The 18,604-nt window shown below is 38.6% G+C and overlaps 1 pseudogene; it reads right to left on the bottom strand.

Moving 5' to 3' along the window:
* Positions 1 to 390: 390 nt before the first annotated feature.
* Positions 391 to 15,010, bottom strand: LOC148038937 (uncharacterized; annotated as a pseudogene).
* Between the last annotated feature and the right edge of the window lie 3,594 nt (positions 15,011 to 18,604).

Here is an 18,604-nt window from a genome sequence, read left to right as displayed (position 1 = left end):
CCACGATGGTTGTTTTTTTTTTTCTTTTCTCCAACTGCTCTCTCACACTTAATATCCTTTTTTCTTCTTTTCCCTCCTCTCATGACATTTCCAAAGAAATAATGACGTTCCCCCAAGCTTGCAATACCATTGAAAGCACTTGTAAGAAAGCTTATTATTGATGACAATATACTTGATATAAAGCTTGTACTCTCTATTGGATCTATGTCCTTATTTGCAAACTTTGATACAATGATGTATGTTGTTGCTGTAACCATGACCATTGTTGATACCTTGTCCAAAACTTCACCCCGTGAGTCCTTTAACCTAGCTACACATTCTATTGAACTAGGTTTATCACTTGTGGTGGTTAAAGCAAACTCGTAAGTTTCTGGTTTGTTAGGTTGTAAGCTAAATATCAACTTTGGGGAGGCCCTTATTCCAATTGAACAATTCATACCTAGATAAAAAAACAGCTACAAGCTCCCCAACATTAGACACCACCAGCTTTGCAATTCCATCTCGTGAGAGTGCTTCAAATTTTGACGAGACCCCTGATATGATTTTCCTTGGACTCCTATTTATAATAAATTTGACATCATCTGCATTGAATTCCAATGTGATAACAAATTTTATGACATCTTAAAAAAGTAGAGGTAAACGTGTAAAAGCACCTTCATCCTTGAAACCAAACTCTACACCATACTATATCACTGCATAACGGGGTTTTAGTCCCTTTAACACTCTTTCATAATCCTCCTCTATATAGTCTTGAATTTGAAATCTTAAATAGTTGGAGCCTTATGTACATCGATTTAACTGATCACAAAATGCATAGTATAATGTTCCAATGTGATCACACAATTGCCCATTGAAGGAATATTTTAGCTTATCAATCAAAAGCCCTTCTGATCCATTCAAGAGTTGTCTCACGTAATTAACTGGTTTTGACAAGTACACACTTGGAAAAACTGGAAATTGTGTATAGAACACAAAATCTCCATGTAGCCTTGCAATTACTGTTCTGTTTTCAGTTGTAGCAATAATATCTGATGGAGTTATTGTTATGCTGGACAGTAGAGTGTCAAAGCCAACAAATACTCCGATTGTGATATTGAACTCTATTGTTCCCAGTCCTATTGCATATGTTGAAAGCCACTGTGGATCCAAACCCAAACAGTGTCGAGTTCCAACAACCTTCTTGCTAAATTGACTTTTTGCAGTCTCAATAAATAGACAATAATCACAATCATGATGCTGTGTATTTTTCATAAAGAATTTCGTCATTAGGAGGTAGGAGGTAGCATAACTAATGAAATCCTCCATCCCTGAGATTAATACTAAGATATCCTATCAACTTGTCAAGACCTTGTCAAGTCTAAAATTCCCCCGAAGACTCCTAATTTATAACAAGGTCTTATCTCCTCTAAGTGATAATAATCCCTACAGGAAAATTTTAAATAGTCATAGCTGAGATTCACTAAGTAAACCTATCAAATTTTGTCTAAAACTCCACCTTCCTCTCGTATAAGAACTTCATTGTACCACATCTCCTAGCTAGACTGCAAGGACATGGTCTCCAAGGACAGCAACAACGAACACCACATCTGCATTGAATTCATGTAAAAATTTAGTAATAAGGTGTCAATTGTATACAGTTTTGCCAAAAAATTGTTGCAATAAATGACATGTTTTTAGGTGTTGTCATTTCTCCCCCACTTAATTGCGAAGCGTCCTCGCGAGCACAACTACATCACGAACATTCAGCATCACGAACACTGCTACCACGAGCACTACTACCAAACTTTGAAAGAAAAAATATACTCTCCTCCACTTAATTGCGAAGCGTCCTCGCGAGCACAACTACATGACCTGCAAAACCGCACATGGACAACTAGTAGACACTAAAAAGATAGGAAAAAATACTTGTTGGTGTCCTATTAAAACACAAACCATACAAACATTCCAAGTAAATTGTATAAAAACTTATGCAAACTAACATTCTCCCTTACTCACTCTCCCCACTGAAATGCATAACAGAGCTTCATCCATTGCATAGAATATACCAACTAGGAAAATGTCTAGAGCCGCTAAACAACAATAATCCCTCTAGGCAATAAATTGCCACACTACTATCCTCCTAAAAATATTGCTTCTGAAATAGCATCACTGATAAGGTCGTTACTTAACAAAGAACCCAAACAAGGTAAACTAATACTACAACACTAAATAGGACTCCTAGGGTTTAGCTGCTAACCATCCATGTTCTACTAGAACAACCAGCCAATGGTTCGTAACTGCTAAGTGTCCAAGGCTCTTCTTTTAAGTTTATGTTTTAATGGTTTTTTTTTTAAATGTCAAAAGAGTATATACATTGATTCTTTTTCCCAAAAGGTCCCACCCCAAAGAGATACAAGGCATCGGATGCAGGGCACCCGTCAAGGAAATCCCTACAGCCTACCAGGACCTCAGAGGCGATGGTTATCTTCTTTTGGTTGTTTTTTTCAAACCCTGTAGTCTCAGGGTGTTTTTTTCTTGTTTGTTTTTATTCTTTCTTTCTTTCTTTAAAAGAATAAATATATAGACTCTTCCAAACTTTTAATATTGGGATTGGATTTTAAGGATTGTTTTGTTGTTGTTTTTTTTAAAGGATCAACTAAGAAGCTAAGAAGACATCACTTAATTGAACGGTCAAACATTTCAGCTCAACAACTTTGCTCGAGGAATCTAATCTAACGCACAATACTAGTCACTCTGCCTAGGCAAATGATAAGCAAAGAATACTCACCAGCTCAGCATCTTTCTTTCACGCTACTCCTAGTCAAAATTTCGTGGAGAGAACCTTGTTATTCAGCTATCCCACATATCGCTAGAAAAGCGACCAAAAGATAGGGAAAAACTCTATAGGATTCCTAATCGGACACCCATACAATGAAATTCACTATGTTATGCACACACATCACCCCCTTTTTTAATCACTCCCTAATGCTAAGTCCCATCCCTTGTGCGTGGACTTCATATACAATTGTATATATATATCATTCATATTTGTTTAAAATATTTATTTATAATTCCTCTGTAATTTACTTAAGTGTTTTTTCCTTTTTTTTCTTCTTCTTCGACATCTCTAATTCCATTCCATCAATTTTTTTATTCATGTATTTTTTCAAAATGAATATGAAATAAAAAGTTTAGGTATGAAACAACCTTGTATGTTTGTGGATATTGCAACTCCAAGAATCAATTAGAAACATACAACAGTGTGTAACGCAAAATCATAGTCAAATCTGCACATGAAACATACACTAGCCAGTACAATGTTAAAGGGTTAGATAAAACTTCTTCATGTACAAAAGAATTATCAAATACTCATGTCACAATCTCGATCAACTAGACTGTCGTAACGCTCCCACTGCTTAGTTGTTTAAGAAGCAGTATATTTCTCCACTTGATAACCAGTCTTACATAGAGAACTGTCCTTCTTACTAACTTAAATATCCCAAACTCCAGCACTGAAAGGAATATCCTGACCGTGCGTGCAACTAACTACCTAACTACGTGGAAAATAAAACTAAAGTGCATGAAAACCTACAGGATATCAATAACTCAAAGCATTGTATGTTTTTTTTTTTAAACGATATATATATTTTTGTTTGTTTGTTTGGTGTTTTTTTTCAAAATGTAGAATAAAAGAAAAACATAAAAGACTAAGAAAATAAAATATCAAGACTAAAATCTTCAAAATCTCTGAGATCTTCTAGTGAAAACAATAATCCTAATCCGAAATCATCAACTCCATCTAAGTCAAACCTATTAACTAAACTATCATCTATAGGATGCTCAAGAATAGCCTCTAACGTAGACATATCAGAAGTCACAGATCTGCTATCAGGTGCATCGCTAAGAACCTCCATCACATCATGGAGCAAAGCCGAAGCTGCATCATCATAGTAGGGCATAGGGGCCACTGGTAAAGCATCTAAGGAATGCCCCTCGGTCGCATCCATGTACCAACAAATATAATCCCAACATGGGCAGGGAACACTAGTCTGTAAATCATGGTAAGATGGAGTAAGGCGGTAGACAGTGGAACGATATCTCGCAAATTCTGCTTGCTCTCGACCTACCCTAGACTGACCAGTGCCGCGCTCAGGAGAAAAAACACTATTATAATCATGACGCTGGTAGGTATAGCCAATCATTTCCTGCATGGCAGTGGTACCATAGCGTCGAAAGTATGTGCGACACTGCCAACACAAGAGCTGAGCACGCACAAATAAATGCCGCTGACAGGACCTACAACCAAAAGATGGATGATACTGTAAACAAAAAATAATCACAAAAGAAGAACCACAACAGGCCTCCCCTCTCGGTGCATATAAAAACCTGTCATGCGTCTGAAAACGCAGAATATCGTAAGGTCCAGCATGAACAGGATCAGTACTATCGGCATCAATACGAGGGTAAAGCGCATCCATCCACAAAAAGGCCATACATGCATCCCATTTAAAAAAAACCCCCCCAAGAAAGAAAAGATATCCAAGGGTGGATTAGACAAAATATTATTGTAACTACTAACCTAACTATACCTAGCTAGCCTAAGTCACAAAATGTTTAAGGCGCAGGCCATTAACCCTAAATATCTCATTTTCAGCATTAATATCCTGTACATCAAGAGAACCATTATCATAAACATTAATCACCTTAAAAGGTCCCAACCAACGAATTTTAAGCTTCCCAGGAAATTTATAATAACGACTGTCATAAAGTAAAACTAAATCGCCTTCTTTAAACTCCCGTACTTTAATATTCTGGTCGTGCCATGCTTTACGACGTTTTTGCATTGCTTCTAGACTTTGTAGAGCTAATAATCTTTCCTCATCCAACTTTACCAATTGTAAAATCCGTTGTTTCAAAGATTCAACCTCACCTAGTCGTAATGATAGAGCTACTCGTAAAGTGGGCAACTCTTGCTCAATAGGGAATATAGCATTAGTGCCATAAACTAAATTGAAGGGTGTATTTTGCACTGTCACCTTATAAGTAGTTCTATAGGCCCATAACACTTCATATAAACGTTCATCCCAATCTCGCCTGTGGGAAGCAACCGTTTTAGTTAAAATCCCACATATAATGCGATTGGTTACTTTAACCTGACTGTTAGCTCTGGGATAATAAGGTGTTGATTTGCGATGTTTAATTTTATAGAGTTCCATTAACTCGCTGATAAGACCATTCAAGAAATGGGAACCTCAATCACTTACTAATTCCAGTGGGCAACCAAAACGCGTAATAATATTCTCATACATAAACTTAGCCACATCAATGGCTTTATCCGTTTTAAGCGCTTTCGCTTCCACCCACTTTGTAATATAGTCAGTACAGACTAAGATATAACGATTCGATCGATATCTAGTAGGCGGATCAATTGGGCCTACAAAATCAATTCCCCATTTCTCAAAAGGTGCTAATGCTAATATAGGTGTCAAAGGTGTAGCAAAACTCTTAGAGGGACGACCAGTTCTTTGACATACATCGCATTTGCGACAATAATAATAAGCATCTTTAAATAGAGTAGGCCACCAATAACCAGCTAATAGAACTTTTCTTGCAGTCAATTCACCGGCAAAATGGCCACCACACGGCTCATCATGCAATGCCTTAAGAACCACTGGTACTTCATCTTCCCTTACACAAAGTCGATAGATACCTTCGCGTGGAAAAAATTTATAAAGGTAACCCCCTAATAATCCATAGGAGCGTGATTGCATTAATATCTGACGTTTCCTGCGCTTATCGGCACCAGGTGGATATCGAGCAGTACTAAGAAAATTCGCAATATCAGCATACCATGGAACTTGTGTCTCCACAGTAAAAAGTGATGCATCCGGCAAATCATCTTCCACACCTTCCTCCTTGTCTGATGTTAATAATCGTGATAGATGATCTGCTAGAACATGAGCTCTACCAGGATGAGTAACTATTTGAAAATCAAACTCTTGGAATAACAACATCCAACGAATCACACGTCCTGAAAGTTCTGCTTTATTAAGCAAATACTTTAACGCCTCATGATCAACATATATAGTAAACTTATTCCCTAATAAATAATGACGAAATTTCTCCACCGCAAATACCATTGATAGGCATTCTTTCTCAGTGGTGGTATAATTCCTTTCTGCATCACTTAAATTTCGATTCGCATAATAAATTGGATGATCCACCTTATTATCATCTGCTTGACACAAAACAGCTCCTACAGCATACATAGATGCATCAGCATGAATATGGAATTCTTTTGTCCAATCTGGGGGTGCGAGTACTGGTCCTTCAATTAACTTATGTTTAAGAAATTCAAATGCTTTCTGGCAAACACCATCCCAAATAAAAGGAGTATCCTTTTGTAGTAGATTTGTCAAAGGTGATGCCACCTTTGCAAAATCGGAAATAAATCTCCGATAATAATTTAGATGTCCTAAAAATCCACGCAATTGCTTAAGATTTGTTGGAGGTGGAAGTGCAGAAATCTTAATAATTTTAGCTGGATCCATGGCAATACCTTCTTTAGAAACGATATGCCCCAATAAGGTTCCTTTTGGTACTCCAAAAACACATTTATCAGGATTCAAGGATATACCTACTTCATCACTACGTTCAAATACTTGCGTTAGTAACTCAGGCATTTCTTTTGCCGTACCATAGACACAAAAGTCATCTAAGAAAACTTCCATCCATTGACGTAGAAAATCTTGATAAGCTGCAATCATAACTCTCTGGAATGTTGCGGGTGCATTGCACAAACCAAAAGGCATTACTCTATAAGCAAATGTACCCCATTCAGTAGTAAATGTAGTTTTGGATTGATCTTCAGGATGAATTAGTACTTGGTTGTAACTGCTAAATCCATCCATGAAAGAATACAGCTCATGACCAGCAACCTTATCAAGTACCTGATCAGTAAATGGCAAAGGAAAATGATCTTTACGTGTTTTGCTATTCAGCTTTCTATAATCGACACAAATGCGAATCTTCTTACTATTCTTCTTGGGTACTACCACAATAGGAGATACCCATTCACTGTATGCAACAGGATAAATGAATCCAGCATCTAAAAGCTTAGTAATTTCAGCTTTCACTAACTCTGCATACACAGGGTTCGTTCGTCGTTGACGTTGACATACAAGTTTTGTGCCTGGTTCTAGATCAATAAAATGCTGACATAATTCAGCTTTGATACCCTTAAGGTCCCTATATGACCAAGCAAAAGCGTCAACATGCACTCGTAAGACTTCTTCGAATCTTTCACGATGTGGCGATTCCAATTGGTCTCCTAAATTTAAATATTTTCCTTCTGCCATTTTAAGCTTAACTACTTCAACTTCAGGCTCTTCAATAAATAGAGAGTCTATTCTTCGTGACTTAATTGTGGGCACATCTTCGGATATCTGCATCAATACATTTTCAAGCAGGTTATTCTTAGTACTTGATTCCAGTGCTTCTTCTCCCACATTCACAGAATTTACTAAGGGTAAAGCCCTATAAGGAATAATAGCCAGGTTATCTTGCGTAGCACCATCAACTTCTACTCCATAGACATTTACTAACTCAGGAAAGGATTTTTCAGTATATCTCTTTCCATATTTATCTAAATCGCCATTATTGACATTTACATTTTTACGAGATTTCAAGGTAAATGAGATTCTTACAGAGTCAATTACGCTAGGTATCTGCTCTGAAGTACATGGATATTGAGCATGTAACCTACGGCGATATCGACGTAAAATGTCGTTATTCTTTTCTAGACATTCCTGATCATCTAAACTCCAAAACCATTGATTATCTTTAAGCTTGAGAATTAATGAATGTAGATTCTCATCCTCCTCGCCCTGAATTCGACAGCCCAAATAATGTATAACTTGTTTCAGTTCCACAAAATTTCTAGGTACTGCAGGTTCAAACCATCTAAGTTGTGGCTCTTGCCCATCCCCATAAATAGTAAAATCCATTACTCTTTCTTTTGGATGAGGCAACACCACCGCTTGCATATTGTGCAATTTAACCTTAGTAGGTTCAGATTGGACTCGTTGATAACCAATTATCGGTCCCCTAGAACAGCGATAAATCTTCTGCACAATTCCGGTCGAACGCCTAAAAGAATGACACAACCAGGGAACATTTGTAGGGTTTTTCTCTTGAGTCTCTGGTTCAAAAATATTCTTAGATTTATTTTTTTCCAAAAACCTATCAGTGTCTTCATGTTCTTCCCAATAATTTGTATCCATAGATAACGCTTGGTCCATCTGTAACTCACCCCTACTGAATTTAGATTTCTCTTCTTCTAAATAAAATTCTAAAAGCGAGATTTCATCTAGATATCGCATTTCTCTAAACTGAAACTCTGCCTTTTCCTTTTGCAACTCAGTAATCTTCTTCATTGCTTCATTTACAGCAGTCAACGCTGCCTCACGCTCTACTTCCAATGCCTCTTCCAATTCTCTAATAATCCTAGCGTAATTACCATGATGTTCACGAGAAGTCTGTGAAAACCTGTTAAAAGCCGAAGCTGAATCATCCTCATCCTCACGAGATAGTGGTCTTTGTAAGGGTTTGCACCTATGCCTACTACTCCTTTCTCTTTCCTTCGCTTCTAGCTGGTAGTAATAAATCCTTTTAGCTCTATCTGGCAATTGTCCAAATCCAAAGGGTAAAGCATTTTCCTCATAAGGAAGAGCTTCTAAAATCCTACTCTCCAGCATACTATTATGATTATCAGTAACATCATCTTCTCCCATACCTTCTGAAGAGGTTATTGAAATGTCAGCCACATCAGATATCATTAACTCAGGCATTTCTTCCTCCTCTAATTCATCCATAGAAATCACTTCCGACCTGTTGTAAGCAGAAAATACATCTTCCTGATCATTTCCTTCTTGATCCGTAGACAATTGAAAACATGTTTCAAACGAATCATCAAGATATTCTGCTTCTTCTGCTGAAAGCATTAAGCAGTCGAGGGTTGTATCTTCGGATGTGGATAACCACTGAGTAATATCGCTATCCGAATCATTGTCAGATGAAAACGCTACAGCATACTCACCAATACCCATCTGTTCTACCTTGTGAGGCTGATGTACTATATTGACCTCTACTTTCTCTGCTCCTGTTGGGTGTGGTGTTTTAAATAACCAGGCATAAGGCCCTTCATGATCAGTCCCCTCCATTTCTGAATCATAAAACTCACTGTTGGATCTCTCATCCATTTCACTAACTGCTTCATCTCCTGAATCTTTCAAAAATCCTTTTGAAATAACTTGTATCTTAACCCTATCGTCTCTAGGACCAATCACAATTGAACCTTTATACCAGTCCTGAATGCATCTTGCTTGGTATAACCAAGGTCTTCCCAACAGGACAGAATACGATGAAATATTTGTTTGCGAACGAACGATCAAATAGTTCACATGAAATTCTAATCCAGCTACTACAGATTTCACATTTCGCAGTAACCCCAAAGGAGTTACTTTCCTTTGATCAGCCACACGTAAAACAATATGAGTAGGTTCTAGATCCTTCAACCCTAATTCTTGCATAGCTTGTTCTGTCATCAAATTAACTACTGAACCACCATCTAACTGCACTTCATGTAGCAAGTGGCCATTAATAGTAGTATCGATAACTGGAGCTCTTGGGTCCACAAATGAATCTACTATTTTTACATCCTTAGTTGTTTTTCCTTTGGAAGAATTTTCACGAACTTTAGAAGCGTTTATCTCAATCCTCTTCCTTCGACGCCGAACTAATTTATGGTAAAGTTGTTTCCGACAAACAGGCGCTATTTCTAGCAATTGCCGAAGGTTAATAGTCAATGATATTTCTTCTAATGCAGCCCAAAGATCATAGGTCTTATTTACGGATTCTACATAATCTTTACTCCCTTCCTTAGGAGGAACCAATCTTTCAGGAAAAGGAGCTACTCCCACTTGAATCTTAGGATTTACTAAGGGCACAGGTAATAATGGATGGTCAGAGGAATGCTGCGGAGAATCCGATTCAGGTAGTTCTATATTAGGATCTATGTCCTTAGACTTATCCTTCACTACTCCGTTTAATTGTGAACTCTCTTCCTCTAAACCTTGCTCCTTCTGTTGTTGCTTTTATGCCCGAGTAATAACACCAATCATAGGGTCAGCCCTAAAGGTCACCTTACGAGGTATAAATTTTGACTTAACTCCAATATCTTTCCTTATTGTTTCTACTTCAACTAAATTTGCAGCAGACGTTGAAGGTTCGTTAGAGGTTTGTTTCCCTTTGTCAGACATTTTATTATCCTCTCGCTTAGGACAATTCTCTTCATAGTGTCCTTCACCACTACACCTCCTACAAAGAGGAGTATAGTCTTGATTTTTACGCGCATTTGGACAATATGTGGCTATGTGACCTTCTTGTTGGCATCGATAACAAATTACTGGTCCCCTAGGTCTTTGTTGACCACCTTGTCCCATTGGATTACGAAAATTTCCATTATTTCTTCTAAAAGGAGAATTTCTCCCTCGATTGCCATCACTGTTGTAATTGTTTCGAGGCACTGGGGGTCTACCCTGGGTGGGCAATCCTCGTGGCCTAAAAGGTTGATTGGGTGGTCCAATCTCATAAGTCCTATTATTACGATCCATGTAATTGTAATTCGTTTGCATTGAACGAGCTTGTTGTTGCTCTTGACCTAATTTATGCCAACAATTTGTATCTAAATGACCAGTCTTGTGGCAAAAAGAGCAAAACGGTGGATGATCGGGCATTAACCTTGAAGGCGTCGGACACTCTGTAGCCACATGACCGTAACCATGACACTTACCACACCAGATATTAGATCGAGGTGGGTTTGAAGTCGAATTTCCCGATGATTGTTGAGCACTAGATCCTTGTGTCGTTATCGAATAAATTTCCTTCAAAGGTGCTTGTACTGCAGTCATAATTTCCTCCTTTAATTTTCCTAGGGATTTCGCAATAATATCTGCTACTTTTGCTTCATCCAAAGGAGATTGAGATTGCGGCATAGAAGGCATTCTTGTCTGCATCATATAGGCTGGAATTGAAGTGTACGGATTTAGAGGTACACTCGACATGTTTGAGCTTGCGGTTACCGAGGGATTTAAAGGAACGGTCACATAAGACACGTTCTTAGGTACCCCACCTGAAGTGCTTGGATATTCTGTCCGAGATTCTTTGAATAGATCTCTCCGTCGTTGTTGACTAAGCTGCACTTCTTCCCACCATCTAGCATGTGTTTTAGCATCTGCCAACGTAGCTGGTCGTTGTAAACTAACATGCTGATGAACTTCAGGATTAAGTCCATCAATAAACTTACGTTTTTGCGTGGGATCGTCAGGAGCAGGATTCATCTTACGAATGATTGTCTCCATGCGCTCAATATAATGTTCAACACTTTTAGTTGCTCCTTGGGACAGATAATCCAGTTGAAGAGCCAATCTATCTTGAAAACCTTGTCGTCTAAATTTTTCTAGAAAAGCTCTTGATAAGGCATCATAGGTCCCTTTATGTTGAGCATCTAAATTCCCATACCATTTCGCTGCTTCATCTTTTAATGTTGCAGGGAAGATATGAAGCTTTTGGTCGTCATCTATTATCTCATTGGCGACGCAAGTCACCTCAAATCTTTGCGAATGGGCATCGGGATCTTCGTCCCATAGCCCCCCGAATTGCGTGAAATCAGCTAATCTAACTGGGTTGCGAGCCATTGTTTCTCTAAATAGTAGCCCTAACCCTAAATCGTTGATAGTATCAAACCACGGAGGTTCCTGAGGTTCCTTAAATAATTGACGCAATCCGAAATTTGACTCTAAATCCCAGTCAAAGAGCAGTTCAATACTCCCGACCGTAGCATTAGCTTCACTCTCCCTAGTTTCACTATTTTTCCTACCTCTTTCCCCAGTGACACTGCTAGTACTGGAGACAACTTGATCCCATTGATATGAAGCTGCTTCACTTTCCTTTGATAGTGTTCTATCAGTTGATAAGCTAGGTTGAAGAGGTTCTACCGTTGAGTTAGACACAGCGTCTACTCCCAAACTCAGCAATGCGTTGACCCTCTCTAGCCTTTCTAATAGCCAAGCCTCTTGTCGCACTGCTCGTTCTCTAACTCGCTGATCCCTAGCTTCGTTTTGCTGCTTCCGTCTCTCTTCTGAATTCATCCACGAGTACAAAACTAGCTGTTACTGTCATACTCCAAAATTACGCTCGTTTTATTTGAAGCTATAAAATTAGGTTGTCGCTTGTATGCGCACTTAGAAGTTTCAAAATAGTCGGCAGCTCTGGGTCTATCTCCCCAAAAGGTAACTTTTCTTCTTGCTCGGGGATTAAACCTAGAATTTCAGCAACCTCTCTAACGTCTTTCGTGTCAAAAGCAAATTTTAAACCTCTGGATACACGTATCCAAGGCAACACGTCATCCCACACTACTCTTCTAAACGTCCGATAAGCTGTGCGGTAATACCAATCAAAGTGGTACGATACACTGATTGTATTTATCTCTACCGCGTCTATTAACCCAAAGTGTGTCGCTAGTAGAACTATGGTTTGCGCACAGTCGTTATAACCCCAGCTCCAAGAGGATAATTGTTCAACGTCCACAGTTAATTGTGGCCCAAAATATGTGCCTCCCTCTACTAACTCCGTATCTCTCGCCCAGTCTAGCACTTTTCTTTGACACTCCTGGGGCAAATTAGGAAAATAGTCCCTTAGAAAAGAGACTGCGTATTCACTCATAAATAACACTTAGGATCTAAAATACCCTCGGAAGATTTATCACTCGTTCGAGCGCACTTGGCTCCCGGCAGACGCACCAAAAATGACTCGCCAAAGACCAAGCCACTTTTACCCAGGTTAACAAGCCAACTCCTAAGAGTTGTTGCACTAAACAAGTGATTATTTGCACTAATTGTTTTAATTTAACTCAACTTAGCCTTCCCTAATATCTACAACGTTGTTTGTAGTAGTCCAACTGCAAAGATTCTAAACTTCAGTAAATTATACTGGGCACTAAATTGCTAAACCTAAGATAACTATGGTTTCTCCTCATCTCTCAGAGGCAGCTCCTCATAATGTTCTCCTGCCATGCTAGTGGCGGTTATCCAGGAAATGTTTTTAATGTTTGACTTTGGAAAGGTTGTTTCAGGGATATAGATCTCTTGGATCTATTTGTATATCTCCGTTTAAAGTTCCTTTTTATGTTTTTCTCCACCTGATTAAAATTAATTCTTTTTATTTGTTTAATTTTAAACAAACATTCAAATCAAATTTTCTGACATACCATAAACCCCTAAATTTTAATCTCCCTTGGTAGACGTTTCCTACTCCGTATATAAATTTCGTCGTTGCTTATTAGTTTTTAAGTACTTAATTCATTTTGCGAATATAACGTCCTTTCCTTCTTTTCTATTATTAAACATCAACCAGAATAAAACAAGTTCTTCCATACTCTCACATGTCCACATTCATAATTTATTTTAAATTCCCATAACACCCTTTAATTTATCAATGAGTCCTAGTAGCCCTCCACTCCATATATTTAAGAAGTTGATTGTAAAATGAATAACATGTAAAAATTTAATATAGATGCTGAGACTTTTTCCCCCATGCCATCCAATCATCAAATTATTTGATTTTATTTTGGTTTTAATTTAAACTAAATTTTATAACTGCAACCTAACATTATAAATCATTATAAAGTGTTGTCAAACTTTTTATTTGTAACTTCCCAATGTTTCCTAAATGCTCACACCGCGTATAATCTCTCCTTTCAAAACCAAAACACCATATCTTTATACGAGCATTTCTTAAGTAAAATATTATTAAATCATTATTTCTTTACTTTAACCCTTACAACAAAAATGCACTAACAAATCAAAGATTTTGTTTCCAATATTTCACTAAGAATCCATAGTTTATATCAATAAATAACACATTTTACGTAAAGGAAAACTATGCTTTTTCCCTAAATATAACTCTTTTCTAATTTTTAAATATAACAAAACATCTTTAAAAATCTTTATAGAAATTCAGTAAATTCCCTGACTCATAAGCTTTATAGGAAAAAATATCAAAACTTATAAATTTTCAGTCAGTAATTTTATAAAAGTTTATTTATGATAAATTTGAGTCATTTTTTAGTGTTTTCGACTGTTTTTGATTTTTAATAAATAAAAACCAGTTCAGCTAAATACAAACAACCATGTAGCATAAGAAAACGGGTTTAAAGACATATTTTAAAAATATTAAACTAAAGAAATTATCATGCCATATCATTTATTTTAGATAAACCAGTTAGGCACTTACTTGGAAAACCCGCGGGTCGTCGTCACGTCCTTGGAGACCGTGTCCTCTTGCAGTCTGGCCAAGGTATCAAGTGTTACTGAGGTTTTCTGATATGTTGTATTCACTTGCTACCACTTCTTCTTAAGCCCTTCAATTAGCTCTTGCTTCTCAAACTCTTCCAACCTCCTGATATTTGGTTGAGTTCCCACTCCCTGCCTTTTAGATCCTTCTGAGTTTGCTTTACTTTGATTTTCTTTCAAAACTTTATTATAGTTCACAAGATACTTTGGAACTTTTCCGTAATCAGGCTTTTCAACATATGGCCGCACATAAACCGGCAATTTCTTTGGTGTCGAATGGATTATCTCAACAGCATTTGAAGTGATAAAATCCTTGTGGGGATGCTTAAGAACTGGCTTATCGTGTGGAATGGGCGGCTTGAAGCGTATTTTTTTGGAGTCCGAATCACAAATGGCCGAAGTTTGACCCTCGAATGCTTCTTCAGAAACTCATCGGTGTGGGGATTCTGCAACCCCGGCAGATGCCCAAATGTTGCTTTGGACCGCCTCAACTTGGCATATGTCAAGAATGTATCTTCCTCTGCATTGTACTTGGATTTGGGGTAAGAGCGGTGCTTGCTAGTGGAGGAAGGGGAAGGAGGGATGAGGTTGTAGACGCTCTCGACGTTGTCCCAAAGCATCATTCTTTTTCCTTCTCAGATACGTCCCTGTAACTCGGTGATGGCGAACCTCTCTCTCTCCCTCTCTCTCCAACAAGCATGCAGAAGAAGGCACCTCCTTTTCAATCAAGGCAACCATGATTTTCTTCACGCCTTCATCCTCTTTCCCATATCAAATGTGATATATGTATATGTCTCTGCTGCTGTGGCCGTTGCGCCTCACTAATCCTCCTCCTGCCATTTCCATTGATGTCGCCATTGGTCGTGATGCCGTTAATCTCCTGCTTGTTAATCTACAGGTCGCCATTATTAATCACGTTCTGCTGCTGCTGCAGCTACTGCGCCAGCAATGCTCTTTCTCTCTCTCTCTCCACCATCTTGGCCCCTCTCCTCAGACAACGTGGTGTTTAGCCGCAGATCGCCGACTTCTGCCATTCTCTCTCTCTGTCATGGCGTCGTCCGCCAGGAGCTGATCCTGCCACGTATCCATGGCCTTCAGCGTGTCCTCCGTCGGCAGGACCTACGGCAGCATGTGGATGATGCTCTCCTCCGTTGCATGGCAAGATCAAAGCTCTTCTTTGGGGTGTGCCATGGCAGATAGAGATGGACCCTCTCCCCCCTCGTTCAACGACCCTTGCTCCCTCGTCTCTTCTTCTTCTTCCCATTCGTAACCGTTTTTCCCCTCCTTCTTTCTCCCCGTGATAGGCGCATTCATTTTCCACGATGGTTGTTTTTTTTTTCTTTTCTCCAACTGCTCTCTCACACTTAATATCCTTTTTTCTTCTTTTCCCTCCTCTCATGACATTTCCAAAGAAATAATGACGTTCCCCCAAGCTTGCAATACCATTGAAAGCACTTGTAAGAAAGCTTATTAATGATGACAATATACTTGATATAAAGCTTGTACTCTCTATTGGATCTATGTCCTTATTTGCAAACTTTGATACAATGATGTATGTTGTTGCTGTAACCATGACCATTGTTGATACCTTGTCCAAAACTTCACCCCGTGAGTCCTTTAACCTAGCTACACATTCTATTGAACTAGCTTTATCACTTGTGGTGGTTAAAGCAAACTCGTAAGTTTCTGGTTTGTTAGGTTGTAAGCTAAGTATCAACTTTGGGGAAGCCCTTATTCCAATTGAACAATTCATACCTAGATAAAAAAACAGCTACAAGCTCCCCAACGTTAGACACCACCAGCTTTGCAATTCCATCTCGTGAGAGTGCTTCAAATTTTGACGAGACCCCTGATATGATTTTCCTTGGACTCCTATTTATAATAAATTTGACATCATCTGCATTGAATTCCAATGTGATAACAAATTTTATGACATCTTAAAAAAGTAGAGGTAAACGTGTAAAAGCACCTTCATCCTTGAAACCAAACTCTACACCATACTATATCACTGCATAACGGGGTTTTAGTCCCTTTAACACTCTTTCATAATCCTCCTCTATATAGTCTTGAATTTGAAATCTTAAATAGTTGGAGCCTTATGTACATTGATTTAACTCATCACAAAATGCATAGTATAATGTTCCAATGTGATCACACAATTGCCCATTGAAGGAATATTTTAGCTTATCAATCAAAAGCCCTTCTGATCCATTCAAGAGTCGTCTCACGTAATTAACTGGTTTTGACAAGTACACACTTGGAAAAACTGGAAATTGTGTATAGAACACAAAATCTCCATGTAGCCTCGCAATTACTGTTCTGTTTTCAGTTGTAGCAATAATATCTGATGGAGTTACTGTTATGCTGGACAGTAGAGTGTCAAAGCCAACAAATACTCCGATTGTGATATTGAACTCTATTGTTCCGAGTCCTATTGCATATGTTGAAAGCCACTGTGGATCCAAACCCAAACAGTGTTGAGTTCCAACAACCTTCTTGCTAAATTGACTTTTTGCAGTCTCAATAAATAGACAATAATCACAATCATGATGCTGTGTATTTTTCATAAAGAATTTCATCATTAGGAGGTAGGAGGTAGCATAACTAATGAAATCCTCCATCCCTGAGATTAATACTAAGATATCCTATCAACTTGTCAAGACCTTGTCAAGTCTAAAATTCCCCCGAAGACTCCTAATTTATAACAAGGTCTTATCTCCTCTAAGTGATAATAATCCCTACAGGAAAATTTTAAATAGTCATAGCTGAGATTCACTAAGTAAACCTATCAAATTTTGTCTAAAACTCCACCTTCCTCTCGTATAAGAACTTCATTGTACCACATCTCCTAGCTAGACTGCAAGGACATGGTCTCCAAGGACAGCAACAACGAACACCGCATCTGCATTGAATTCATGTAAAAATTTAGTAATAAGGTGTCAATTGTATATAGTTTTGCCAAAAAATTGTTGCAATAAATGGCATGTTTTTAGGTGTTGTCACCCAGCATATTATTGTCAATTACTGCAGACAACCAATACATGACCTTTTTATCCTTTGCATTCCATTCTTTCCGTGCCTTTGTCTCTTCTGCAGTTGGAGGATCACTCATCTCCGGCTCCTTTTCTTCACCTGAAACGAACTCGTAGAGGCCTTTTCAATAAGGAAGTTCGTGACATGGAACTTCCATGAAGGGTAGTTGTTCTTGTCGAGCTTCTCAATGATGGGGCTTCCACTGTTCTCTGCCATTATCACAAAATTAATACCAACAGCAAGCAAATCTTCTGCAACCCTGGACCTGTAGTGCACAGCAATACACCAAACAGCCTTTTTCATTGTCTGCTTAACAATACATGCAATCTGCAACCTGTTTGCAGAAAAACCTTGTGTTTACTCACTGGTAAACACATTTGAACTTACTGATCTGAAATCTATAACCTGCGCACCCACTTTCGGTCAATATAGTCCAAGTCACAGCGCATCCTGAAACTGCTGTCTGCAACCTTGCGGCTCTAAAACTGTCCCTGAAACGGCCTTAGATGCCCAAAATAACTACGGGAAGGTCCTAAAGGGTTCATTTGCATAATACACAGCACTCTTCACGCACACCAAATCTCACTGCAATCTGAGATTTTTGCTCTGCCCTGCTTCCGGTGCCTCCACAGGCACTATCCAAGAGAAAGAGTGGAAGGATGGGAGAGCTTCTTACCCGTGGCTTGCTTGCTCGAACCTTGCTTCTTCTCCTTTGCTTCAACCTTCAAAATCGGCCTCTCTCAGTGGTGTGGCTATGATACCATGTCAAGAATTGCGTGGTGGGGGAAGTTGCTCAAGATGCTGCGCCGAACACACACAGAATGCACAAGGAGAAGCTCACTCAAGAGACAAGAAGAGAGATGGAGGCCAAAACGTTTTCTTGCTGATTTCTACTTCTTCTTCCACACAATTTTTTAATGTATACAAAGTATAGATAAGATACAACATAAAAGGAAAGTGACCTACTAAGTCAAACAATGCATAACCGACTACACTAGTCGACTGGCGCTATGACTATGCCAGCTGTAAATAGGTGTAACGACCTGAATATAATAAGTAATGAGTCAGTGGCCATGTGAGAGTCATAATGACCACCGACGTGATAAGTGTAGACGTGTGGACCCATCTAACGAGGCGGTCCATCATCCATGTCCACATGTGTTGAGCTTACCATCTCAACA

Source organism: Lygodium microphyllum, chromosome 3 (assembly GCF_053477565.2).
Source record: "Lygodium microphyllum isolate KBCC chromosome 3, Lygodium_microphyllum_v1.1.10, whole genome shotgun sequence".
Classification (NCBI taxonomy): domain Eukaryota; kingdom Viridiplantae; phylum Streptophyta; class Polypodiopsida; order Schizaeales; family Lygodiaceae; genus Lygodium; species Lygodium microphyllum.
The sequence above is the reverse complement of the archived record's forward strand: the minus strand, read 5'-3'. Positions and strand labels throughout refer to the sequence as shown.